At 45.0% G+C, this 10,000-nt stretch overlaps 1 protein-coding gene across 1 annotated transcript in view; it reads right to left on the bottom strand.

Moving 5' to 3' along the window:
* adamts5 (ADAM metallopeptidase with thrombospondin type 1 motif, 5 (aggrecanase-2)) overlaps positions 1-10,000 on the bottom strand; it is a 28,636-nt gene that overhangs the window by 15,313 nt on the left and 3,323 nt on the right. The gene's annotated exons all lie outside the window — the stretch shown is intronic.

Genomic DNA, 10,000 nt, shown 5'->3' with positions numbered 1-10,000 from the left:
ACACACACATCCCTCATTGGGGAGATGTGGAGGATTTGAACCGCGTTCATTAATATTTTGGGAATTTAAAAAATGCACTTATCAGAGGCCACTTGAAGACTGTTGTAACACTATAGAGCGCCGCAGGCCCGCCCCCTTTCAGAAAAGCGAGTGGCCCAGGAAATGAAACCCCAATGCATTCTTCCATCGGCACTACTAATATAATTTATTTAAAGACGGTTACGCCGCGGACAAAGCCAACTCGGATCGTGACGAATCATGACAATGAACACATGTATGTTTTGGGCCGATCAAATAATTTATAAGACGAAAAACAAAACAAATAGTGTTGTCTCCTGACTTTCTTTTCTTCTTTCTAATGATTTGATCGGGGTTTGGGGTTTCATTTCCTGGGCCTGAGTTCCCTGAGTCGAGAGCCTCAGGGTTGCTGGGGTTTCATACCGCTATACAGTCTGCGATCTCTCGGTACTGCTCGGGAACTCGGAACTCATATTTCTAATGATTAGCCGGTTCCGTTCGGCTATACGGTTCCGATATCTCGCGGTACTTTTCGTGGTTCGAACCTCAGAATTCTAATAACTGCCGGGTCCATTTGGTTCCGAGTACTTTTTCACAGGTCTATTTTGGTACGGGTCGGTCAAATTGGACCTCTACACCACCATGAAGACCTCTACACCACCATGCAGGGTGCAGTAATGGTTTCAATTGAAGAGTATAGGAGACCAGACCGCCTCCAGCCACTGCACATTATATTTAGTACAGTGCAGTTATATGAACGTATGCCATAAGACCCTAACTAGATGTTCAGAGACAGGGGTGGATTGCCAGGGTAGGGGGGGGGGCAGGCAGGCAGGAGACAGACAGACAGACAGACAGACAGACAGACAGACAGACAGACAGACAGACAGACAGACAGCAGGAATGGGACATGGGAGGAGAGAGGGATGGGTGGAGGTGGTGGAAGAGGAGAGCGGAAATGAAAGCAGAGAATGGAGAGAACAAGACGTTACAGAAATATTGAGAGAAATAACATTACAACAGGTGCTTATGTAGGTCACCGTGTATGTGAGTGTGTGTGTGTGTGTGTGTGTGTGTGTGTGTGTGTGTGTGTGTGTGTGTGTGTGTGTGTGTGTGTGTGTGTCTGTGCGTGCGTGCGCGTGTGCGTGTATGCAGGGCGGCTCATTATGCTACAAAAACACTGTGGACTCGCTGAGTCAAGCCCAATGCTAACATGTCTGTCTGTCTGTCTGTCTGTCTGTCTGTCTGTCTGTCAAATGCTAATTGAGCGTCTGCCAATCAAAGCAGCAGATGGACAGGTGGACAGGCAGACCACCCAATGGAGGGTCACGGGGTGAAAAGGCTCTCATGTACAATTTTACTTTACTTGAGTATGTGTCCATTTTTCAAGACTTCTCAGAGGCAAATAATGTAGGCTATACGTTTGGCTTTTGTTACTGCTTACTTTGCAGATTTAGATTATATGTAGATGTTAAATCTGTCTGTTAGAAAAACAGCAGCTCTACAAGTGTCGCAATGTGAGTGTGACACATTGTGAGCTTGTAGATTGTGACACATTTTGTAAACTATATATTTAAAAAAGAAAAAAACGAATGAAATGGGACATTCTGCATAGTAGTAGATCTCTTTTGGTAACTTAAGTACATTTCGATGTCAATACTTTTCTCAAGTAGAATTCTGAATGCAGGTCTATTTCTACTTTGTGGTAAAATGTAAGTAAAAGTACTTCTTCCACATCAATACACACTGAACCTCTTGGCAGACAGGTAACCTAATGAGGGTCAAAGGTCAGAATGCACCCGGGGCCAATCAGAGCCATCTAATAGAAGAGTTGTGATATTGAGGTGGCAGAAAACAGTCCGGTCACATGGTTCATGTACTCCCGCGAGCCCATAGACTGCAATGCATTCTGTAAACGTCTGGTTGTCCCCATTTGAAGCCTTCAAATAGGGACAAACCAATAGAAGTCTATGTAGAACTGTGTTGGACTGGCCCCATGAAGTGAACAGAGTTTGCGTAACTCTGTCTTACTCTATGGCTCTTGGGCCAATCAGCAAGATGCTTTACACCTGAGTTATGATGCCTGGATGTGTGCCGGACGGCGCACCGGGAAACCACCCATCTACCAGTGGTTTACTTAAGTAAAAGTATCAATACTGCAGTGGAGAAATACTACTTTACAAGTAAAAGTCTTTAATTCGAAATGTACCATGAGTACAAGTACAACATTGGTATCAAAATGTACTGAAAGTACCAAAAGTATAGAAAGTACTCATTGTGCAGAATGTCCCATTCCAAGTTTTCAAGTGTATCCAAATCTTTAGAAAATAACAGATCTACAAGCTCACAATGCATCGCATCGCAATGCATATTTGCGAGCTTGTAGATCGGCTATTTTCCAATGGCCAAAATGTATGTAGCGCTGAAGTGGTTAAAGTACAATATTTGCCTCTGAGATGTAGTGGACTAGAAGTAAAATTATTGGAAATATTGCACGTAAAGTACCTCAAATGTACTTAGTTACTTCACACCACTGCAATCTACAAGCTTACAACGCAAAGCTGTTTTTCGGCACATAACTACTTAGCAATCAGGCGTTAACGCGCCAAGACTTAATAAGGGCACACAAACACATTCTAAACATCAGTCACAATGCCAACGGGCAAAACACATTAGGAGACGCATGTGGACCTCCGCTCTCCAGGGAGCAGATCTACAAGCTCACAGGTTGTAGAGTTGTAGTACCTCAATTTTATTCTTTTTGCTCAAGCACAGTGAGTAAATGTACTTGTCTTTTAGGCATTTTCTATCAGACGATGCATGGGTCATATTTTTCATATTCCAGATTTAACAGAGAGCTAGGGGTAAGGTGAAGTTGCCGATACGCCCAAAATTCCCCAGATTCTCCAAATAATTCAAGGAGATTCTTGGCGCTGTCTTGTGTGTGTGTGAGGCTGGGATCGCAGAGCTTTCTACAATCTGTCCAGAATATAGACCAGACCAAATATACCATGTGTGAAATATCGCTGTGTGTGCCAAAACAAACAGAGGAACTCACCACGGAAGGCTGGGAAAATGCACACTGTTACTCAACTGTACGACCACACACACACACACACACACACACACACACACACACACACACACACACACACACACACACACACACACACACACACACACACACACACACACACACACACACACACACACACACACACACACACACACACACACACACACACACACACACACACGCACACACACACACAACCTCCCCCCACACCCACATGCAGAGTGACGCGTTGTGAGGTTCATGTGTCGGACAAAACTCAACCCCTATATCTGCCGTGTAAATGTCTAATCCCGACCTGGATCGGTTCCTCGCATGCACGCACGCACGCATACACACATGCTCGTGCGAGCACGCACGCGCACACATGCGCACCCACACACACACACACACATGCGCACGCACGCGCGTGGATGCAATCGGACCACAAACGGAGTCTGGATACAATCCTCTCGCCGCTATCTGTCTTTCTGCACTCTGAGCTTTACCTAATGGATCGGGTTATATCATATCCAGCCCATGTCTGCCTCCTCCCGGACTCTCGAACTTACACACTCAAGTCACAAGGTATTGGATTTGATGACCAAAACTAAAGAATAGTTTGTTATCGTTGGATATAGGATTCTGTCCACAATTCCATGCTGTATTGATGTTGGTACCATTAGGAGGGATAACAGGCAAACGTTGATCATAATTACAATTATTCTACATTCTCTAATTCTACATTCTATAATTTAACTCCTGAGGGCATAAAATGAAACAAAATGGACCTGTACGGGTTAATTTTACGGTCTCAAGAGTTAAAGATCTAATAAGATCTAGGTTCCAGTTAGTTACCAACTCCATCATTTAGCTGCATGGGGACCACCTGGAACCCCCTCAAGGACCACTGGTGGTCCCGGACCACTGGTTGAAAACCACTGGTATAGCCGCCATGTTGTTTTTCTCTCCCGCCGGCCGCCATGCTTCCGACACGCGTCACCATGGACGCACACTTGATGACGTCAACGACCGCGAGCAACAGATATAAAGCAACAAAGCGACACATGTGCTGTGATCTTTGCATCTTTTATGACTCCTACATGAACATTATAACATTATAGCGAATGAGGAAGCGGCCGGAGTGTAAGTATATACACCTCCTACGTTCTGTAGATACGTTGTAGATTCACATTAACCAATGAAGGACTTTAACTTGCAACATATTTATGCGTCGGGTCAGTCCCTCTCGCACCAGTGACAGTGTGTGTGTGTGTGTGTGTGTGTGTGTGTGTGTGTGAGTGTGAGTGTGAGTGTGTGTGTGTGTGTGTGTGTGCATGTGTGCGTGTGCGTGTGAGTGTGTGTGTGTGTGTGTGTTGTCCATTCCAACGCAGTGATGAACTTCCATGTCTCTTACAGTACAACCATTGTCCTGTCGTTCCAGTTTACAATGATGACGCAACACACACAAACACACACACGCTCACACTCACACTCACACACACACACACACACACACACACACACACACACACACACACCACACACACCTTCAATATGCCCGTTGTGGTCGAGGGTGCTGGCATGTGTGGAACCGGGTGACAATGCTGCCTGCCACACAGGCCACCTATCCATCCACCCATCCACCCACGCGTCCGTCCGTCCGTCCTTCCCTCCATCCCTCCATCCATCCATCCATCCATCCATCCATCCATCCATCCATCCGTTAAATATATAATTTTGAGTATTTCCAATTTCCACTACTGTTACTTCTACTCCATTACATCTCGGAAACAACTATTTCCACTACATTTATTTGAAAACTTAGTTATAGGCTACTTAGTAGATCTGAATTATGATTACAAAACATACACTAACCACTTCAGCCATATATACACTTTTGGGCCATTTGAAAATAGCCGACACATTGTGAGCTTGTAGATCTGCTATTTTAGAAATATTTGAAAATAGCAGGGACATTATGGGACTTTTACTTTTGGTACTTTAAGTACATTTTGATGCCAATACTTTTGACGGAAAGTACATTTTGAATTCCCGTCTTTTACTTTGACAGTATTTCTATATTGCAGTATTGATACTTTTACGCAAAACATGCGAGTACTTTTTCCACCACTGCGTGCATGACAAATTTCCCAGTGCGTGCGTGACAAATGGGCCCCTACCCACTGTGATTTACAGGGTTGTCAATTTGAGAACCACTGGCTTAGCAAATACACCCGTGGCTATGTTTAGAGTTGGTGTTTCCCTTTTCTCTTTTTACAAACCCCACCCACAGGTGTCAATCAACACCCCCCCCCCCCCCCCCCCCCCGCTAGGCCCTTAAGGTGCACAATTAGCGCGCTGACATTCCCTCAATCAAACGTCTGTGGCGATTCCGAAGAAAGAAACGCGCCGCGAGGCAAGCGCGGCTGGAATGAGCAAAGAGGATTATCCCCTGAGTGATGTTGGCTCAGCGCGAAATCCTCAGGGTTAATCCAACACTGAGTGTACAAATGGAACCAAACGGTCCATTTGGTTCCTATTCTACACTTGATTATCGCTACGTGGACAGAACACGGACTCTCCTGTCTCTCCAGAGTGAACAGAACATTAGGGATACATGCACGATGTAGCATAATCGGAGTCGGAATAGGCTATCGATTGAATACTTCATTAACAGGCTTTGGGCCAAGCCCAATAGGGCCTAGGATTGTTTTCATTGTGGTGCTCGTATAATATCGGAATCGGTCAGAATCGGTATCGGCAGATATGACCCTGCAAATAATCGGAGATCGGATATCGGTCATAATTTCATAATCGTGCACCCCTAGGAGAAAAGGCATTTCCAGGTCAGGGTACCAATGTTATCCAGTCAGGAGCGATAACTCACACATGATACAGCATGCACAATTGAAATAGCAAATGATGACACAGCTGAACGGGAACACTATCACATTAAAGCTGATTACTGAGTTCTCTCTCACGATTGGAAACTGTATTCTTCTGTTTTTAAAGAGCTGAAGAGACAGGGAGACCCCTGTTATTGAATAAACACTCTATAGCAATGATTATACTATCACAATATGGAGCTATTCAACACTGTTACTGAACAAACACTCTATAGCAATGATTACTGTCCCAATATAGAGCTTTATGTTAATACTTCTTTAACGTATGAAATAATTACGCTGCCTTTTGTGGTGTTCAGGCCTTACTTTCATGCTTCCCAGCACAGGTCAAAGTTAAAGTAAAGAGACAAATCAACGAGACTTAACTTAAACTTTCACCTCATTTGAACTTGAGGGTCGCAACCTTAACAACCACTGAACACATTAATCTCACATCAGTCTGTCTTGACAGGCAGCCGTGGAATAAAAGCTTTTACTTAAGTAAAGAATAGCAATACCACAACGTAGAAGTACTCAAAGTTTTACTCAAGTCAGTACAAAAGTATTGTCATCAAAAATATCCATATGGCTGGCCTGTTCTGCCATCATTCTGACATCTGCATAGACTCCATATTTGGGCATGGCATAAAAGGGACACAGACTGGGACATGCATTTCCAACTTGCATCGTTCCAAGTAGGCCAGTGCCCAACGAGCACCGCTGTAGATGCTCCAGCGGGCGCCGCTCTAGTTTTACAAATTCGTCACAATGTTTGGAAGATAGCCGATCTACAAGCTCACAGTGACGCGGTGTGATCGGCTATATGTAGATTGGCTATTTTCTTGTGTGATGTCAGCCATGTCAGATCTACAAGCTCACGGTGCATCTGCAGTGCAATGCGCAGTGAGCTTGGAGATCTGCTATTAATAAATTAAAAAGAGTTCTGAAACATTTCAACAACACAGATCTTGTACATGGATATCCGTGATGGTTTCGAGAACCACTTGCCCAGAAATGTCTTTCCAGCAAGCCGCTGACCCAGCCAAAAACTCACCGCGCCCATGCAAGGGCTCCAGAACGCCCCGCAGAGGAGGATGGCGTGGGACGGTGTGGGACGTCTGCCCGCGCAGGGCGAGTTCCGTCATGCCTGGGCGTGTGCAGGTGCACCCACCACAAGGATCACCGGTGGACCTGACTGGCACCGAGCACAACAAGCGTTCCGGCCTTGTGCCAATATGTCAACCTCAGGCATGCCTCGCACAGGGGCGCCGCTGCCAAGGAGCGGGTATAAGCAGCGCCAGCAGGACTCAAGGTATTACGTGCGCAACTGGATCTGCAGGCCCAGTGATGGCAGGAGTTCTCTGATTGTTTACGTAGAGAGACACAGTGAGTGATATTTCTTTTAAATGAGTGTTAACGTCGTGACAGTATTTAGTAATCATTGTTATATAGAGTCATGACCCCACACCTCACGACCATATAGGTCATGAGAGTATATAGGGACAAAGATTGAATCGGCATATCGAGCACTTTAGCCTTCTGGCTCAGCTCTCTTTTAGTCACAACAGTGACTGCAATACCGCCCCTGCTGCTCCATCATAAAGATGATTCTGATCATGATGGGTGCTCTCTCCCGATTGGGTGAAATTGGCACCCCGACCTGGAAATGCATTTTCTGTTTACTAAAGAGCTGGAGAGCCATGCATGCAGGGAGACCCCTGTTACTGAGCAAACGTTCTATAGCAAAGCAACCTTTTTGAAAAGACAATATTTGCCTCTGAGAGGCTCAAGTAAACCTAGTAGTTTCTTAACCCATTTTGACCTGGGAACGATTCTGCAAATGTCTTCTAAATCCTGACTGTTTTCTTGAAAAAGCAATGTTTTTCTATGTCAGTCGTTCTCAAACACTTTCATGTCACTTTTCACGATTCTTCAAAAAATAGCAGATCTACAAGCTTGTAGATCTGCTATTTTTCAATAGCTAAAGCATAGCATAATGCTAACACCAAAAGGGGTTCCTCCCGCCCAAAATGGGTTAAAGTGCAGCGCAGTACTTGAGTAAATGTACTTGGCTACTTTTCAGGCGCCAGTGGGGTTGTAGGAATTTGACGGGGGCCCTTGGCGCGAGGCCCAGCCCCTACAAGACCTTGCATGAGCCTGAACACGACCGCAGGGCCCGGGCCAGATCATCCGGCCCGTCAGAGAGCACAGAGAAAACCACAGAGCACAGGAGACAACGGCGTAAGAGAGGAAAAATGTCTCTGAGATTTAATGCTGCCGCCCCGAAGGCTATGGAACACTGATAGAGAGAGAGAGAGAGAGAGAGAGAGAGAGAGAGAGAGAGAGAGAGAGAGAGAGATGTAGCCTATACCGTACTTAAGTAAAAGTGCCAATACCACAAAGGAAAAGTCTGGTGTTTGAACTTTACTTGAATAAAAGTGCAAACATATCAACATAATGGCATCCAAATATACCAAAAGTATGCAGAATATACGTTTCAAATGTATACAAATCTTTCGAGAATAGCCAATCTATAGCCAATCTATCAATTGAGAGAGAGAGAGAGAGAGAGAGAGAGACAGACAGACAGACAGACAGACAGACAGACAGACAGACAGACAGACAGACAGACAGACAGACAGACAGACAGACAGACAGACAGACAGACAGACAGAGGGAAGATGGATGAGTGTGTGTAGGTGTGTGTGTGTGTGTGTGTGTGTGTGTGTGTGTGTGTGTGTGTGTGGTCTGGGTAAACATATAGATTTCCACGTGTTTGTTTTTCTGACAGCTCCATGACAGTCCACTGGAAAAATGACTGAGAAACTATGTGTGGAGACAGACAGACCACTCCAAATGTTGGGGGTTTCACATGCAGGGAAAACAGCAGATCCACAAGTACATACCACGCTGCGAACGCGACACGGCGACACATTGTGAGCTTGTAGATTTAGCTATTTTCAGTGAAGAATGTTTAATGTAGAGCGAAAACAGAAAAAGATAGCCTGAGGGTCTCCACTCAACCATATGGTGTTAAGTGAAGTGAAGAAAAAGTAGCAATAAGTAAGGGATAATTGACGGGTCGGTGGTCATTATGGAGAAAAAAAGGGAGCAAAGATATGTATTTATATCCATGATGAACGCTGACCCGTCAATTGTCTCGCTGATTACATGGCTATACTTAACAAATACATTCATAATATAATATATTTCTAAGCTTTCTTGCGGTAATGAATTAAGTGTTGTGCTGGCCGTGCACCCGACGCAGCACGGTCGCCTCGGAAAACAAGGGAGAGTTGGTCAAACAGAATCAATTTCCGGTTACTGCATCGTCTATTTCTCGCTTTTATGTTTTCAAAAACAATTCACGAGAGCAATGTTTCAGAAAGTACTTGAGTGAATGTAACTATAGTTAAATGGTTGTGAAATGCTCTGCACAAACAGCTGATTTCAACCTCGTCCTCCTTCTACCCTGAGAGGAAGTCACACGCACGTACATGTAGGTAATATAGGCCTACTTGTGAGGACATTTTTAGTATGCCAATTTTACAAATGCCATTCTCACCAGTATTAAGCCTATGAAGTATGAAAAATTACCAATCTACAAGCTTGAAAATCCACCATTTTCTAGGGTAGGACACTGAGTCTTTTTTCTAATTGTAAATCTAACTCTATGAATCTTTTTTCAACCATAAAAGCCTTTCTTTTTTGTGAGGACCAGGAAAACGGTCCTCACATTGTCTGTTTCTCATATTCGACTATTTGGTCCCACAAGTATAGTAGTACAACACGCACGCACGTGCGCGCGCGCGCGCACACACACACACACACACACACACACACACACACACACACATGGGCGGACGGGTGCGGACGGGGCAATAACATCACACACGCAACTCAAGACTTCTTGTGGTCGTCCGGGGACTGGGGCAGGGGAGAGGGAGAGGGGGAGAGAGGCGAGAGGGGAGAGGAGGGAGGGAGTATGGGAGTCCCGGAGACTGAAGAGCCTGCCTAGGAAAACAGCCAGTGCAGGAAATAC

The sequence above is a fragment of the Protomyctophum bolini genome (genome assembly GCF_963924005.1).
Source record: "Protomyctophum bolini genome assembly, chromosome: 24".
Classification (NCBI taxonomy): Eukaryota; Metazoa; Chordata; class Actinopteri; order Myctophiformes; family Myctophidae; genus Protomyctophum; species Protomyctophum bolini.
This window is presented reverse-complemented; position numbering and strand designations above follow the sequence as displayed.